Consider the following 19,876-nt stretch of genomic DNA (forward strand, 5'->3'; position numbering starts at 1 on the left):
TTATCAAGACTTATTAGTTATCAAAAGTCTTTTATTTTTGCCTATATGCATATATTTGATCAAATATACATTTGTATAATACATGTTTTTAAAACAAGTCTTTTATGCACAGCAAGGCTGCATTTATTTGATCAAAAATACAGTAAAAACAGTAATATTGTGAAATATTACTACAATTTTAAAGAGCTCTTTTCCATTTTAATATATTTTAAAATTACATTTATTCCTGTGATGCAAAGCTGAATTTTCAGCATCATTACTCCAGTCTTCAGTGTCACATGGTCCTTCAGAAATCATTCTAATATGCTGATCTGCTGCTCAAGAAACATTTATTTTTATTATCAATGTTGAAGACAGTTGTGCTGCATAATATTTTAGTGGAAACCATAATACTAACCTTACTATTAGGTATTAATTTCTTAAAAATAAAAATGTTTACTTACCCCAAACTTTTCAATGGTTGATAGACAGATGAATAGAGTAAATTCCACTTCATGTCCATTCTTCAATTCTGCACAATTATGTTGCATGTGTATATATAAGAGTATAAGAATACATTTAACAAGTACAAAGTATATGTTTTTAGTGGTGGTACCTTTGTTTTAGTTTGTGAATCAAGCAGTGTTTTCTGTTAAATGTCCTTGTATGGTAGAGTGAATTAGGCACGACAAGGTTTTGCTGATTAGGGCAGTTCATTAAGATGAATGAGGGTGCTAAAGGATAGCTTTCTCAAGGTATTACAGACTTTCTTGGTTGAGTCGCTCAAACAAACATAATGTTGACCTTTTTTTGAAACTACTGAATTAAAATTCTCTTTTCCATAATGTAGTCACTAAGGGCCAGATTTACTAACGGCTTGCTCCAGCGCAAACACTCTTTTGGTGTTAAAAAGCTACTGTCAAGATTTACTAAAGACACGCAGTGCAAAATTAGTGCTGAAAAGGCGTGGACACAGTTATTTTTGACTACTATACACATTTTAGAAGCTCTTCACTAGTTCTCAGCTGGAAAAAATACCATAATATTGATGCACATGCAATGAGCATCCAAGCACACAGCACTTTTTTGGATGTTTTCGGTAAGTTCCGTCACTAAACATACATCATAAAAGGATTGCGAACTAGGGATGCACAATAAATTGTAATTAAACCGCATATGATTTGGCTAAGCCAGCGATTTTTTAAATTTTTTTTTTATATATATATATATATATATATATATATATATTTTTTTTTTTTTTTTTTTTTTTTTTTTTTTTTATGCGCAGCTTCTCAGTGAAGCACGGCTCTGTGATAAGTAGTAAGTTCTGCTCCATCTGAAAGCCAGAGGGCGCTCTCATGCAGGAACTCCAAATATGCCCCCTGTGATATAACGCACATCATTCCAAGAAATACCTATGAGCATCATACTATCACTGTAGCTGAAGATTTAAGAAGATTAAACATGACTAATAAACACACGACTACAACAATATATGATTTCTATGAGTTCTTCAAGCCTTCTTGTGTATTTTCATGATAATAAAGTGTATTTATACTTCAATGCTAAGCATAGCCTTTATCATAATCGCACTAAGCCAAACTGATTTCATGTTAATTGCGATTTATCATGCAGCCCTGTTGTCAACGGATCCCTATGCCTTTAGGTTCGGTATCTTTAGGTTCATTGTTAAAAATGCCAATGTGAATGCTTTTTTTTTTTTGGTGGTCCAGACCAATTGAACCAAGCAAACCAAACTACAAGTGTGAACACACCCTTAGACTACTGGATGGAAGAAGCCTCTCTGAGAGATTTTGTAGCTGTTCTGACTGTCTAACTTTGTATGTTCTGTTTTGAGCAAAAAAAAAAAAAAATTGCCCTAAACATTTGCCCAATTAGTCCCAAAATCTTAAAAATTAACAAAGGAAAAACCTGCTCAGATGTTGTTTACAGCCCAATGTGCATTCCATCTTGGACATTTTGTCATGGCTCTACGCCCAGGTTTTCCTTCTCCACCTCTTTGGAACAGCAGGAGGAATCCCTTTTAAATCCTCATTAAGCTGTTTCCCAATAACTATGGCACAACTGATTGAGAATTCATTTCCTTCATCTTCAATTTGCTTGATCGCGGTTGGCTGCTCACCCGACTCGATTTTCCACGCTGATCTTTGTGGTAAAGAGGGTGGTAGGACGTGCAGTGCAGAGTAATTACCATAGGTTAAGAGCAAGGAGACTCATTTATTTTAAAGGATGTTTTCACAAGGAACTTTGTGGACATACCCAATATGTAGACCTATGCATTCATATCTAACACCATTAATATCCACAATCTTTCATAATTATTATTATTATCTATTTCTACTGGTGACCCATGTTGATTAAAACCGGTCTGGCATCACAAATCCATTTGTTTGATCAGCAATCCCGGTATCTTCACAGCTAAAATGTGCAGGTAATTTCACTGTCTGCAAAGCTCCATCTAAAATTTAGCTATTACAGGCAGAATGACAGAAACACACTCTGGAAACCAAGGCAACATGCTTTCATAGGCCTGTCAAACCAATCAAATGCCTTGCACAGCGCTGTAGAAAATGGCAAGAGAAGTGGTGATGATTTGAGGGCTCCCGGTGTGATCATTCAGCGCAGACTTGGTTTCGACAGATTCACAGTTATGTCGTACTGTGTGCTTGCCAAACCAGTCTTATCTGGGCAAAAAGAAGCGAGAGGCGAGATTTATCAAAATCAATATGAGATCGGTCGTCATCTTTGCCTGGCTTTGTCATTTGGTTTTAATTGTACATTAATTTCAGTGATCACTCTGCATGATCCTGTTAATAGAAAACATATTGTACAGTAATGTGATCTGCATGGTTCTATTGGGGAAGAGATGGTTTTGAACATTTTAATTTGTCTAGTGCATGTTTTCGAAATGTTTGATAAGGACGAAAAGGCAGTTATATAAAAAACAGTTCTACTGGCTTATAAAAGAAGGATAGCCTAGTGGGCAGCACCGACATATACTGCCTTTGTGCTTCGGGCACCCGAGTTTGAGTCCCGGCTCGCGGACCTTTCCCGATCTTGTCCCCACTCTCTCTCCCACTTCGCTTCCTGTCTGCTTACTGTCCTATCATAATAAAGACAAAAATGGCAAAAATATATCTTTAAAAAAAAGAAAAAAAAAAAAGCACTCACCATGAAAATGTATCTATTTGTTTTAAGTTGACAACTTATTTTCTACCCACCTTTAGAGTAATGTTATAAATCTGAATACAAACATTTCCAATTCAGTTCAGCTTCCAAAACAGTTTTATACAGAAAAATACCTAGGCTCAAGATAAAGGTCAGATTTCTGACCCATCTTTAGAAAGCAGAATGGAAGCTTAATAATAATAGTAACACTTTAAAATCAGGTCTCATTTGTTAACATTCATTAATGTGTCATCTAACATGAACTAACAGTGAACAATACATTTGTTACATCTTTATTAATGTTAGTTAATAAAAAATCCAGCTGTTTATTGTTTGTTCATGTTAGTTGACAGTGTATTAACTAATGTTAACAAATACAACATTTGAAGCCTTTTAAAGGTGCCCAAGAATGCTTTTTCACAAGATGTAATATAAGTCTAAGGTGTCCCCTGAATGTGTCTGTGAAGTTTCAGCTCAAAATACCCCATAGATTTTTTTAAATTAATTTTTTTAACTGCCTATTTTGGGGCATCATTAACTATGCACTGATTTTTTCAGCGCGCCACCCCTTTAATTTGCGTGCTCCCTGCCACATGAGCTCTCGATTATATTACAGCACATTTACAAAGTTCACACAGCTAATATAACCCTCAAATGGATCTTTACAAGATGTTCGTCATCCATGCTGTATGCATGCTTCGAATTAGGTGAGTAAAGTATTTATTTTGATGTTTATATTTGATTCTCTATGAGTTTGAGGCTATGCTCCGTGGCTAACGGCTAATGCTACATTGTTGGAGAGATTTATAAAGAATTAAGTGTTTATGAATTATACAGACTGCAAGAGTTTAAAAATGAAAATAGCGACGGCTCTTGTCTCCGTGAATACAGTAATAAACTATGGTAACTTTAACCACATTTAACAGTACATTAGCAACATGCTAACGAAACATTTAGATAGACAATTTTAAAATATCATGCTATCATGGATCTTGTCAGTTATTATTGCTCCATCTGCCATTTTCGCTGTTGTTCTTGCTTACCTAGTCTGTTGATTCACCTGTGCAGATCCAGACGTTACTGGCTGCCCTTGTCTAATGCCTTTCATAATGTTGGGAACATGGGCTGGCATATGCAAATATTGGGGCATACACCCTGACTGTTACGTAACAGTCGGTGTTATGTTGAGATTCTCGTGTTTTCCGGAAGTCTTTTAAACAAATGAGATTTACATAAGAAAGAGAAAGCAATGGAGTTTGAAACTCAATGTATGTCTTTTCCATGTACTGAACTCTTGTTATTCAACTATGCCAAGGTAAATTAAAATTTTGAATCTAGGGCACCTTTAAATAAAAATGTCCTGATAATTTACTCACCCCCATGTCATCCAAGATATTCATGTCTTTCTTTCTTCAGTCGAAAAGAAATTAAAGTTTTTGATGAAAACATTCCAGGATTATTCTCCTTTATAGTGGACTTCAATGGTCTCCAGACGGTTGAATGTCAAAATTACAGTTTCAGTGCAGCTTCAAAGGGCTTTAAACGATACCAGACGAGGAATAAGGGTCTTATCTAGCAAAACGATTGGTCATTTTCGAAAAAAATACAACTGTATATGCTTTATAAACACAAATTATCGCCTTGCATGTGCTTCCGCTTTCCGCATTCTTCAAAACGCTTACGCCGTATGTTCTACGCCTTCCCTATTCTACTTACGGAAAAAAACAAAACTGGCACCGCGTTCATTCCGTAAGAGCTACGTTTTACCGACCCACAAACTTTTTAGCAGGAGTGAATATTTCAAATGTAAACAGACTTTAAAAATATAATTTTATAATGAAATTTTTTCAACCCGGCTTAGCTTCAGTAGAAAACAAGGTGATATCTTCACCTTTGTGCCTTATAAAAATAACCCTTATTCTTCTTATTGGCACATTGGTGTTTATCCTAAACAGTCATGCCATCTTGGCTCTCGACTGTGTCATATCATTTCAGCCTTGTCAGGGTTGAAAAAGCACTACGCGAGAGCTTAGCACTGCATTATTATGAGGAACTGATGGTGCTCCGATACGCATGTACGTCGCCGTTGCCTCAAGAGAAGCCCACTCTTGCATTTGCTTGTTATATTCCCACCTATGTTTGTTTGTTTCTTTAACACGTCTTCGGAGGCAGACCGGGGGTGCAGGCGATAAGGAAGAACTGCAAATCTCACCAGGCTCATGCAAGGTTTGCTTTAATTAGCGTGTCTCTGTATGCAGACACGGAGGGTCCCTGGTGTGTGCGACAACGGAGAAGGGAGGGATTGTTTTTTGTACAGCCATGGTTCACTGTTTCACAAGCAGCAGTGATGCATCTCCTTCATCCATGTGTCCGCCCTCTACTTTTGCTCAGTGCCGCTAATGAGAGCGGATTATGGGGATGTGAGATGAAAGGGCTGTCATTTCTGTACTGATGAGAGAACTTGTGTGTGTGTGTGTTGAAGGTTTAATAGGTGATCCCAGTGCACCAAAACCGTTTTATGTTTAAAGGAGCAAAGGGAAAGCTGATAGCTTCAACCTATTAGCAGGTGACACCATTAAACATGCCCTCGCCCCCTGATTTGGGCTCTCGAAAAGGCAACTTTGTATGGATGTGATGTGAAGGTTTTTTATGGGATCTTCAGGACGGTAAATCATCCCTGTGGCTTTTTTGCGGTTGGGAAATCTGTTTCTTTGAAGTGAAGAAGCAAGGCAATGCTGTCGGCAGATGCACGTCTGTCTGAGCGCCAGCCTCCAGCTCTATGGGATTTTATTTTGTGTTTTAAATAGCATTCAGAATAAATTTTCACAGTTTTACTTAAGCAGCCCAGAAAAGATGAAACCTGTTTCCGTGTGAATGTGGAGAAAGTGAAGAAAGAGACTTTTAGAACCTCATTAAGGACTTACAAACTACTTTTGGAGAGGAAGTACAAAGGAAAAATCATTTTAGTGCAAGTATTTGTATAATGTTTTCCAATAAAAAGATCTAAGCATCCTTAAAACAAGATCAAATGAGAAGTAAAATTGGGTTATATATTAAAACTTGTTTTCAGGGAATATACTTGAATGAATTATTTTGGCAAGTTGTTTTTCTCTTGTTGTAAGCATAAACCTAACCAAATTGAGTGAGGTTTAAAAAGTAGGAAAAAAAATTTGCCTATGGGATGAGAAAAATAAACTTCATTCAAGATGCATTCTATGAAAACAAGACTTGTGCAGTTATGCTTCCTAACTAATGTTGCGTTGCTTTAAGGTTGTTTAGTTATTGGTACCAAAAAAACAAAACAAAAATAATTCAGAAAATGTTTTCTGTGTCTGGGATTATTTGCTTTTATGGCTCACTGAAAAGGCCTTTTTTTTTTTAAAATTCTGTGTTTTGCAGATGTATTTCTTCTGAGCTGCTGGCTCTTTATGTGGGCTTTTAACCTTGAGCTGTCCTCAGGGGGCTTTACTTCCTGTGCTATTTGCACAAATCTCATTCGGGCCAGACTTTGAGATGGCATCTCAGTCCGGGCTTGAGGGTCACACCCTGTGATTCCTTCCCTGTGAAGTTTATTGCCATGCTTAGATTCCCAGATATCTCCACCTTCTGCCGTCGGAACAGGAAGCTGCAAGCTCTAGTTCCCCTGATGATGTGAGTTACACTCAGATGCTTGATAAAGACAGCAGAGCAGGATGGATTTTGCTAAGATCTGTCAACATGATTGACGGTACAGTGCAGGCACTGCAAAAAAATTATATTCTTAAAATGTGCTGGTCTGGTGCTACAAGACCAAATGCACTCTTAAGATATATTTTCTGAAAACAAGCTTAGCAGGTGATTTCTTTCTGGTTTTAATTTTTTATATATATATATATATATATATATATATATATATATATATATATATATATATATATATATATATATATATATATAATAACATATATTTTTTACACACATATATATATATATATATATATATATATATATATATATATATATATATATATATATATAATAACTTAATAAATGACTTTTCAATACCAACCAGATACAATACTGATTTTGGCGGAACTCAATTTTTAAAAAAATGCCGTTTATCGCATTTTGGAACCAAACTCTTCATATATATATATATATATATATATATATATATATATATATATATTATATTTTATATATTATATATATACATATATATATGAAGAGTTTGGTTCCAAAATGCGATAAACGGCATTTTTTTAAAAATTGAGTTTCCGCCAAAATCAGTATTGTATCTGGTTGGTATTGAAAAGTCATTTATTAATTTTGCGCAAAATGCGAGCATTTTTCTCCCTTTCTTTCCAAAACGCGACAAATGCCTGTCCCTCTTCTCTGCAGACTGCGATATATCCGCTCAACCAATCACAGCACACCATTCCACGCACTGTAAACAAAAATGGCGGCGCTCTGAATACACCCGGAATCCTAGTTTTCCTTATCTATTTTATGATCAACAAAAACAGAAAAATTAATAATTTTGATGGCACTGATGAACCTGTGGTGGTTTCTGCGGTGGGGAGGAAAACGTAAGCCATCGAAATATAATCATTTATGTGAGGAGATTAAGAAGATGAGGCGCTCAAGTCATTTATAGCATTAACAAGATGACTCGTTGAATTCATTTTTAGTCAAATGCCTGTATATAAGATTAGTATTGACAAAGTTCAGAGGCGAGTCAACTTACTTTGTTGTGTATTTTCAATATGAAAAATAACTTTTATATTGATGGATTAATTGCTTTTTGGAAAAAAAAAATGTGTCATGGATTTATTACATTTTGGGGAAAAAATATGTTTTTATAATAAACTTTTGAAAATCAAAATCTAGATTCTAGAATTTATGTTTTTAATAGAATCTAGAATCTAGAATTTATGGTTTCATAACCTAAAGATGCTATGTGAAAGTTTGAAACAGAAAATGGTGGTTTTCATCTTGCCACTTTCTTGGTAAGGAAAATACATTTTTACTCAAATTAATCAAAATATATATATATATATATATATATATATATATATATATATATATATATATATATATATATATATAATATGTATTAGGGATGTGCACAAGTACACGAGTGGACGTAATAGCGATGATCGGTCATGAAAATGACTTTAAAAAGTATATTTCTTTTTTCCAGTTATTGCAGCATTTTTAGCAGTACCTGAGGTCTGATTGGTTAGCATTAGGATAGCATTCAGTCCATACTGGCGAAATAAAGTGAAACTATGGATTTGAAAGCGTGCAGTGATGCCTGGGATCACTTTGATCATGAGGGGCCAGTTGCTCATAATCTGATCGGATTTCGGATATCGTATATTGGATCAAATCTTGAAAATTAGTTGTTCAAAAGGAAAAAAAAGGATTCTGAAATCAGATTAAATCATAAAATCCAATCTTAGTTTTGATCTGGATCAAATCTTCAGTTTGTGTTGTTCAAAACGTTTTAGTAAGATTGGGATAGCTTTGATCCAAAAAATCAGGATTATATTGATCCCAGTAGAAGGGTGGATTTCAGGAACAAAAATGTAATAAAACTTTAAAACTGGTCAAGAAAATACACCATTTGTATGAAAAAGTCTGGATCAGGGTGATCCAATTTTACTTTGAGAAACAGGCACAAAAGTAAGATGGATTTCCTGATCCTGGACAGCATAACATGGGATTCCAGATCATTCTGATCCAGATTAAACATTTTGGACAACTGCCACAAGAATACACTTCCACCTACCTAAGCATTGTTTTAGACCATTTCATGGAAACGGTATTCCCTGGTGGCTGTGGCCTCTTTCAGCATGATAATGCTCCTGCCACAAAGCAAAAATTGTTCAGAAATGGTTTGAGGAGCATAACAACGAGTTTGAGGTGTTGACTTGGCCTCCAAATTCCTCAGATCTCAATCCAATCGAGGATCTGTAGGATTTCCTGAACAAACAAGTCCGATCCATGGAGGCTCCACCTTGCAGCTTACAGGACTTAAAGGGGTCTGCTGCTAACATCGTGGTACAGATGCTACAGCACACCTTCAGGGGTCTAGTGGAGTCCATGCCTCGACAGGTCAGGGCTGTTTTGGTAGAAAAATATTAGGAAGGTGGTCATAATGTTATGTCTGATCGGTGTATATAACATTATAATGAAAACACTGTTGTAATAGAATGTTGTAATTTTTTTGTGCATTAGTTTTGCATTAGTCCATGTTTTAGAGCGTTGTTACGGGAAGAGTGCACCCACAACAGGAGTTACACATTCAGACAAGCACGTAACTCAAGTTCACTTGTATTTGCATCTTTATGTTTGCTGTATGTTGTGTATCTAGGATATCTAATTAATCTCATGTAGGATGTGTTTTATAAAACGGGCTTCAGTTTACTGGTTTTCATTCACTGTGGTGCTTAACATCATGCAGCTATTACTTTTAGATGATTCGAAAACATTGATGCATTATTGATAGTCTAGGAGTGTTATTTTTATTAAGTGTTATTAATTTTCATAACAGTGTTTTAGTTCAAATGTTTTCATTACCCCAATAACGGATATGCCTTGCCCCCAGCAAGCTTTTTGTTTACTTGTTTTTGTATGTTTAGTAATATAACCCACTATATAACTCACAAGTATCTGTGTACGTGAGAATGAAGTGAAATTAATGCTCAAATCCCTAGTGCTTAAATTTAGCATTCTTCCTATTTGCTGAGTAGATCCAGATAGACCCCGACCCTCAAATCCATTTTAATTAAAACTCAATGTTTACAGCTTCCGTTAGCCATATTAAGCTGTTTATAAACCAAGCTCTTCTGAATTATGCAAATGAGCCTTTCTGTGGAATCATCTCCAATTAGAAGAAGCTACTTTACATGCTTTTAAAGAAATATTTGTACAACATTTGACACTCAGCAATTATGGGCCAATTTAACATCCTTTTTAAGAAAAATTACTGAGAAATAGAAGGGTGTTTTTTTTTTTTTTTCAACTGAACACTTTTTCTTTGTGGAACTTTAGAAAGTAGTGTCTCTTAAAGGGTTAGTTCACCTAAAAATGACAATTCTGTCATTTATTACTCACCCTCATGCCGTTCCACACCCGTAAGACCTTCGTTAATCTTCAGAACACAAATTAAGATATTTTTGATAAAATCCGATTGCTCAGTGAGGCCTGCATAGCCAGCAATGACATTTCCTCTCTCAAGATCCATTAATGAACTAAAACATATTTAAATAAGTTCATGTGAGTACAGTGGTTCAATATTAATATTATAAAGTGACGAGAAAAAACAAAATAACGACTTATTTATTGATGGCCAATTTCAAAACACTGCTTAATGAAGCTTCGGAGCGTTATGAATCTTTTGTGTCGAATCATGATTCGGATCGCGTCAAACCACCAAACTGCTGAAATCACGTGACTTTGGCGCTCTGAACAGCAGATTCGACACACTGATTCATTATGCTCCGAAGCTTTCTGAAGCAGTGTTTTGAAATCGGCCATCACTAAATAAGTCATTATTTAGTTTTTTTTGGCGCACCAAAAATATTCTTGTCGCTTTATAATATTAATATTGAACCACTGTACTCACATGAACTGATTTAAATATGTTTTTATTACGTTTATGGATCTTGAGAGAGGAAATGTCATTGCTGGCTATCACTGAGCCATCGGATTTCAACAAAAATATCTTAATTTGTGTTCCGAAGATTACCGAAGATCTTACCGGTGTGGAATGGCATGAGGATGAGTAATAAATGACATTGTTTTCATTTTTGGGTGAAATAACCCCTCTTTTCACACTCTCTTTTAATTTGAGATGAGACGAAAATGTCATTTGTTGGTTCAGAAAACGTTCTAACAGAACTCTCCTACAATGCAAGTATATCCACTACTAACAATGTTCATGCATGTCCTGTAAAATTTTTCATAAAATTGTTTTTTGTAGAACCATGATATGTCAGTTTTGTCTGATCTCAAATGATGCAGTTTTTTTTTTTTTTTTTAATGATACACTATTTAAATATTCTTAAGTTATATTTTTTTCTTTTTATATTTTAAGTGATATGTAATAAAAGCATGGCAAAAAAACTTTCAAAGACAGTTTTAATGTGCCTTTCATATTAGAAAAAAATTTAAATCTGTCATATAAACATCAGTGTAGTTGAAGAAACAGCCATAAGTTTAATTTGGACTTTTACCCTCTATTTAAAATAAATAGAAATGTAGTCTCTGTTGAAGATCTGTGATCATCAACATCACAGCCATGAAACAGCCCTAATTAAAGCTGTTAATGATCTGAGATCTACAGAAGTGGACTGGCCTCTCAGGCACACAGGATTTAATTGGTTTAGATCCTATCAGTCCAGCAGAAAGTTCTTTGTTACCACATAAGAGCACTGACTAATTAAAACGATATACCATGTAATGTCCCTCAAGCAATGTTCAGCATTTTTACAACATTTAACAAAAAAGAGACATAAAAGCCATCAAGATAAACCTTTAAAGTTTGAATTGTAGACTCTGTTATGTAATGTCAGATTCTCTTGCATTGCATATACAGCCTTTTTGAATATTGAGGCCCACATTAGAAAAATCAAAAAGATGTTTAAAGTTATACTATGTAACTTTTTTGTTCGAAATTAACAAAATTTACTATGCTGTCTCAGATAACAGAGATGAAATTGTTGAATAAAGTCATTATTTTTGTTTTGTTTTTGCACACAAAAAGTATTCTCGTCGCTTCATAACATTAACCCTTTAAAACCGGATGTGTCGTCGGCGACAACATCCAACCAAGCTGTATTCATGTTACTGTAACTCTTGAACTGTTTGCGCCATCGTAATCATTCAAATTGCTACAGACAGCAAGGGCTTTTTGTCAATATAAGGGTTATTACGGTAATTTCGTGCCTTCCTTTAGGAAATGGCAGGCGCTTTCGGGGAGAGCGGGTGGAAGGAGGATTTGAATGGAGATGAAAAAAAATTCTCATGAATGAAAACTGTGCAACCAAATGTCACAAAAAGACTTGAATATATGTAATATAGTTGAATTTTCAAGTTTGAAGTGTTAAATTCTTGCGATCATCATTTTTCTCTTTTTTTTTTCTAAATTTATTATAATTTTTTTTTTATTTTCGGCTATTTAAATTCTATTTACAAACACACCATATACATTAATGGTCAATAACTGTAATTTATTGAAAGCCAGTTGTTTTCTGAAAAAAATGACACCTTGCACTTGAATATGGCACGTTGTTAGAGAATTTTATAATAAAAAAAAAACATAATATGTGAAAACGGGCTATTTTAGCTTTAGGTTCTAAAGGGTTAAGGTTGAACCACTGCAGTCACATGGACTATTTTAACAATGTATTTACTACTTTTCTGGACCTTGAATGTGGTAATTATATGTTGCTTTCTATGGGGGATAAAAAAAAACAGATTTCATCAAAAATATCTTAATTTGTGTTTTCCGAAGATGAACGAAGGTCTTACAGGTTTGAAAGGACATGAGGGTGAGTAATTAATGACAGAAATTTCATTTTTGGGTGAACTAACCCTTTAAGTCTAATAGTGAATGTTTTATGAGCAGTAGGATAACTATAATCATCCGCACAGTCACGCAGAGCCAAAGCACAACCAAAACAATGTTCTTCCATAAAATGCATGCAGCTTTGTTTTTTAACCGCTAGAGGGCCAAAAGTTACATAGTGTACCTTTAATGTATAGAAATGATGTGTGAGATCCACATTTGTACATGCAGACAGTCGGATCAATAGGTTCCTTAGCAAAATGTTTATAATGTGGAGTAAATTATACTGATATTTTATGTACCTTTTCTTATACCTCATCCATAGCATTTCAAAATGCCATTCTGAAGAACCCAAAAACTCATTTAATGTTTTATTTTAGAAAAGTGTTTTTCTACATTTAATATCAGAGAAACCTTGAACATGACAGAGCTGAAAATGACAAAAGAAATTGAAGTCATTGAAAAAAAAGACAAAATCTAACACAGAACTAAACTGTGATTCATGTCATTATTCAAAGACTTTATTCAAGGTCTTCTTGTGAAACTCAGTAGATGAGATGATCATGTCTTGTATTTACAACCTTTGCAAGGTTAAGAACAAGGAACATCCCTTGACGTTTTTTTAGTGACTCTTTCATGCTATTGAATTACAGTGATGATGTATTTCCCCCCTGCTGGAAATGTAATCCTCTCACTGCGGGTTAGTCACTGCTCGCTAAGGTTTTGAGGTCCTGTTACATCCATGTGTTGGAAACATGAGTGATAATCTTTATGCGACTCTTGTACTGGCTTTCCCGCTAAAAGCCAAAGCGGTTAAATTCTACACTTTTTTTTAATCATTTTTTTATTCTGATGTTCTCTTGTAATGGGTCTCATTCGCTAAAATTGCATGTGGGATTCAAATTCACTCTTATAGAATGCTGCAGGGATGACTAATTCTCCCCTGGTTCCCTCTAGATTTTCATGTAGGGTGTTTTATAATGGAGTTTTTCCAATTTATGAGTAAAATAAAGCCTGTGGTAAACATAACTTGATGACTTTGTCGATTTTTGAAAAAGCAGGTACTATTCCACAAAAATCTCAAAGAGTAGTATGTTCCAGTTTTGTCACGTCATTGTGCTGTTCACAGGACCTCATAATATGCATATTTAATTCTTAGTAATCCAATACGTTTGACTTCAACATCAAGAAAGACGTGAGCAATCAAGGTTGATGTAGCTTCCTGTTCATTCACCATGCTAGAAATGAAAGATCAGGTTGAGTGCATTACATTGTGGGATACAGTATTTCAAAGTGTTCTTTGTAGTGTACTGCACATATTGGCAAATGTAATAAGTCATCCAGGTTTTCATACTGTGCATACACTGTAAAATATTATTTTCATGATTTGTTATCACAACATTTTTTGTCAAATCAACTTAATTAATGTGGTTCAGATAACATATGTGACCCGTGCTGGCAAAATGAGTCAGGATGTGCACAGGCTCATTTCGAGCTACTGGCAAAACAAGTGAAAAATGTCAATTTTGATCAAATTTGAGGTTTACACAAAAAATTGTTCATCTAGTCCTTGTTTAGTGGTCCCAATGCTCAAAATAACAATTAAACATCTGTACATCTTTATTTGTACGTACGTTCTTAATATATAGGTTGACTCTTTCATTAATGTTAATCATACAATTGTGGAATCATGGAAAAAAAAGATGAAATATATATTTTATATAAAATTTTATATATTATATTTTAAATATATTTTATATATTTTGAAATGTCATGCCAAATATTGGCTCATTTTGGATTTCATGAGAGCTACACATTCCAAAAAAGTTGGGACAGGTAGCAATAAGAGGCTGGAAAAGTTAAATGTACATATAAGGAACAGCTGGAGGACCAATTTGCAACTTATTAGGTCATTTGGCAACATTGGGTATAAAAAGATCCTCTCAGAGTGGCAGTGTCTCTCAGAAGTCAAGATGGGCAGAGGATCACCAATTCCCCCAATGCTGCGGCGAAAAATAGTGGAGCAATATCAGAAAGGAGTTTCTCAGAGAAAAATTGCAAAGAGTTTGAAGTTATCATCATCTACAGTGCATAATATCATCCAAAGATTCAGAGAATCTGGAACAATCTCTGTGCGTAAGGGTCAAGGCCGGAAAACCATACAGGATGCCCGTGATCTTCGGGCCCTTAGACGGCACTGCATCACAGACAGGAATGCTACTGTAATGGAAATCACAACATGGGCTCAGGAATACTTCCAGAAAACATTGTCGATTAACACAATCCACCGTGCCATTCGCCGTTGCCGGCTAAAACTCTATAGGTAAAAAAAGAAGCCATATCTAAACATGATCCAGAAGCGCAGGCGTTTTCTCTGGTCAAAGGCTCATTTAAAATGGACTGTTGCAAAGTGGAAAACTGTTCTGTGGTCAGACGAATCAAAATTTGAAGTTCTTTTTGGAAAACTGGGATGCCATGTCATCTGGACTAAAGAGGACAAGGACAACCCAAGTTGTTATCAGCGCTCAGTTCAGAAGCCTGCATCTCTGATGGTTATAGGGTTGCATGAGTGCATGTGGCATGGGCAGCTTACACATCTGGAAAGGCACCATCAATGCTGAAAGGTATATCCAAGTTCTAGAACAACATATGCTCCCATCCAGACGTCGTCTCTTTCAGGGAAGACTTTACATTTTCCAACATGACAATGCCAGACCACATACTGCATCAATTACAACATCATGGCTGCGTAGAAGGAGGATCCGGGTACTGAAATGGCCAGCCTGCAGTCCAGATCTTTCACCCATAGAAAACATTTGGCGCATCATAAAGAGGAAGATGCGACAAAGAAGACCTAAGACAGTTGAGCAACTAGAAGCCTGTATTAGACAAGAATGGGACAATATTCCTATTCCTAAGCTTGAGCAACTTGTCTCCTCAGTCCCCAGACGTTTACAGACTGTTATAAAAAGAAGAGGGGATGCCACACAGTGGTAAACATGGCCTTGTCCCAACTTTTTTGAGATAAGTTGATTTTAAATTTCATGGCATCAACACATTTTTCCCTTAAAATGATACGTTTTCTCAGTTTAAACATTTGATATGTCATCTATGTTGTATTCTGAATAAAATATTGAAATTTGAAACTTCCACATCATTGCATTCTGTTTTTATTCACAATTTGTACAGTGTCCCAACTTTTTTGGAATGGGGTTTGTGTGTGTGTGTGTGTGTGTGTGTGTGTGTATATAGCAAAAAAAAAATATTACACCTTTTTTCAGGTTTCAGTTGGTCGATGGCACAGCCTATTGCAGTTGCCTCAATATAACGCCAACAATGCGGTGCACAAATGGGCGCAAATGCATTTGCTATTTAAACAACGTGGCGCTGGATGTGAAAGTAACTGTGTCAGGCTGAAACTAGCAAAAAACACTTGGATTGCGCCTGGTGCCGCATTGCATCGGGTGTATGATAGGGCCCTTTGAGTTTCTGTTGATTAAACCACCTTCATTGTATTAACTTTTAAGTTAAACCAACAATTCTTTTTGCAGCAATAGTAAACTTACTATTCCAGATACATGACTATTGTTGAATGACCTGTTAATGCAGATTTATTTCAATAAATGTTCTGTGTGAGCTTTTCGCTGTGTACATCAGAATATGTCTCCATGTACATATTGAACTCTTTTACTACAAAAGAGCAAAGAAAATTGAATTTTCCATGATATGTCCCCTGCAAATTGGTTTAGAAGCTAGTCTGAGCGAATTATCTTTATCGTGATTGCATTGTGCTTTCTAATGGTTTGTATAACAGCATTAGTGTGTTGATATTTTCGTAGATGTCTTATAACTCTATCAGATTATTTTCTAATGTAACCTCACTGAATTTATGCACAGTTTTTATCCCAAATGATATTCTATTACACCGTCAGGTAACTCAGCTCATGGAATAAATTTACACGTAACCGTCTGTATCCGTCACTGCATCTCTTGTGTTGTAATAGTCAGTCGTGTTTGGCGTTTCTCTTGACTTCCTGCCTAAGTGTTAGAGCACAGAGCGCAGGTGACTTTGCAATCTGAGTCCTGGCGTGAGGTGACTCACGGTATCATCAGCTGCACTCCAGGAGTCTGGCAAAACCTTGCTGTCTCCTGCAGATACTCCTGCCAAGTACCTGTCGTGAATTCGATTTTCTCAGCCCTGCTGAGAAGCTGAAAATATGTGAATGTGTACAGATGTTTCTATCAGCAGGGCTCTGTCAAACTGGGAGGCTTTTGAACACAAACCTGCTTTTAATTGCCATTTAGCACACGCTTTTCTTCTAAAGCAACTTGCTGTACACTAATTGAAAGGTCAGTTTATTTAGCCTAAATCTTTGCAGTCAGCATGAAAACAAAATTGACCAAATTTCCTTTCTTTCCTGGTCTTTTTGTGAATGATTCATTGGTGCATGATATTCCAAAGCAAACAATGTGCATCTTTGCAATAGTTTATCAAAATGTATTAATGACACCATGAACCCCTGTTATTTTTCAGAGATTGTATTCATAATCAAATCAATTCCTGATGGATAGTATCAAGCACTACCAAAAAACACTATTTCTCTTGACTTTAAATCTTTCCCTGCCATTGACGGAATTTTCCAGCACGGCAGAGGCCACTATTACGCATCTTCGGAAAGAGTATGGAATCTCCGGATCAAAACGCGGGTGAAAAAGAAACAGAAACAAGTGATAGAAGCATTGCTTAGCAAGTGGTATAGGACTGTGAAACTTTGGGGGTGTTGATGGACTCAGTCTACTCCGTATATGTTTTGATCATCATTCTGAATCCAATCCGGACGTAAAGTAGTCTTTGAGAAAAATGCGATTTTCTCTGCTTTTTGTTCAAAATGTTGCTTTTTTTTTAATGAAACTTACCCACATTCAAGTGCTGATAAAAAAGAATGCATCAAGCTAGAATAAAATATACGATATATTGTATGTTCAGATATTCATACAACAAAATATTAAGGGGGCTATCAAAGTTTAATGAAAATGATAAAAAAAAAAAAAATGCTGATACTGGCTGATCAAAAATGATTAGGTTTGTCATTTACACAAGGTTAAAATAATCCTGGTAAGTGTTGTTTGCTTTATGTACTATTATAGTATTTATTAATATTTTGAATATTACTTAATTTTTACTTAATTTTAGATTAAGTACTTTGATTTAGACATTTATTTCAGTTAAGTTTTTAAGTTTAAGTTTTTCATCTAATATTTATATTTTATTTTATTTCAGCTTTATTTTAAGGTGCTCTAGAATTAAAAATTGAATTTTCCTCGGCATAGTTAAATAACAAGAGTTCAGTACATGGAAATGACATACAGTGAGTCTCAAACTCCATTGTTTCCTCCTTCTTATATAAATCTCATTTGTTTAAAAGACCTCTGAAGAACAGGCGAATCTCAACATAACACCGACTGTTACGTAACAGTCGGGGTGTACGCCCCTAATATTTGCACATGCCAGCTCATGTTCAAAGGCAGCCAGTATTAACGTCTGGATGTGCACAGCTGAATCATCAGACTAGGTAAGCAAGCAAGGACAATAGCGAAAAATGGCAGATGGAGCAATAATAACAGATACGATCCATGATAACATGATATTTTTAGTGATATTTGTAAATTGTCTTTCTAAATGTTTCGTTAGCATGTTGCTAATGTACTGTTAAATGTGGTTAAAGTTACCATCGTTTCTTACTGTAAACACTTGCAGTCTGTATAATTCATAAACACAACTTCATTCTTTATAAATCTCTCCAACAGTGTAGCATTAGCCGTTAGCCATGGAGCACAGCCTCAAACTCATTCAGAATCAAATATAAACATCCAAATAAACACTGTACTTACACGATTAGACGTGTTGCATGACGAACATTTAGTAAAGATCCATTTTGAGGGTTATATTAGCTGTGTGAACTTTGTTTATGCTGTTCAAGGCAAGCGCGAGCTCCGTGGGCGGGGAGCGTGAGCATTTAAAGGGGCTGCAACATGAATCGGTGCATAGTTAATGATACCCCAAAATAGGCAGTTAAAAAAATTAATAAAAGAAAATCTATGGGGTATTTTGAGCTGAAACTTCACAGACACATTCAGGGGACACCTTTGACTTATATTACATCTTGTTAAAAAAACGTTCGATGTCACCTTTAAGTTGCTGAAAATGATTTGTAATAGTTTTAGTTTTAGGTAACAGTAACATCACTGATCTACACAGTAAAAAATATTTTTCGAAGATATAAATAAATCAAAGATTATTGTTATGTTTTTCAATTAAATTAATCTCTCTAATACAAACTGTCACGTTTAATTCAATGTGTTACTTGTTATTGTAAATACGAGTTTCATAGTTGGAAATTGGAGAACACACTCTCAAGTCATGTTTACTATAGGACAATTTCCAAGTTTCCGAGTTGAATGTGCCATAAACTTTAAACTTGGCGGAGGGGAGAATATTATTGCTGTGATTGATATTCTTTATTAGTTTTTTTCCACAACGCCTTGTCTTGTTGTAAAAATAGTTCATATTTACATATATGAATAACCATTTGAAGCATATTGTATGTTTTCTACACAGCGAAAATAGCATGTATTTGACAGAAATTCCAAAACTGCCAGCTGACTATCTAGATACCGTGGTGAAAGTTTATGGTTGTCAACGAACGGGATGCTACATTTAAATATCTTCAATACATTTTGGCTTTAATAAGATTTCCTCAAGAAATAGGCAAGAAAAAACCTGGTGTCCTCCATGTTTCCTATTCTTTCCAACAACAAAGCACTGGAACACGACAAGCTCCTAATCACGACTTCAGAAGTGGGAAGTTTCCAACAGCACGTGAGGGCAACTCTAGTCATCCAGCAACTGACAAGCCAATAGCTCTATATCTATATTTTACAAGTCCAGTAGTCATAAGCAAATGATTAGTCATTATATGTAATGAATTCTATGCCAAAAATACTTTATCTTATGCTTAAATCCTCACACACATACAGACACATGACTTACTCTTGCTGGTGGAACTTCCAAAGACAAATCCGCCTTGACACTCGCATAGTAAACACAAAGTACGGCAGCATGTCGCCGGAAGTCAAACAACTGCTGACAGG

At 35.4% G+C, this 19,876-nt stretch overlaps 1 protein-coding gene across 4 annotated transcripts in view; it reads left to right on the forward strand.

The window, feature by feature from the left end:
- Positions 1–19,876, forward strand: part of jupb (junction plakoglobin b) — a 122,645-nt gene that overhangs the window by 58,840 nt on the left and 43,929 nt on the right. The gene's annotated exons all lie outside the window — the stretch shown is intronic.

The sequence above is a fragment of the Megalobrama amblycephala genome, linkage group LG9 (genome assembly GCF_018812025.1).
Source record: "Megalobrama amblycephala isolate DHTTF-2021 linkage group LG9, ASM1881202v1, whole genome shotgun sequence".
Lineage (NCBI taxonomy): Eukaryota > Metazoa > Chordata > Actinopteri > Cypriniformes > Xenocyprididae > Megalobrama > Megalobrama amblycephala.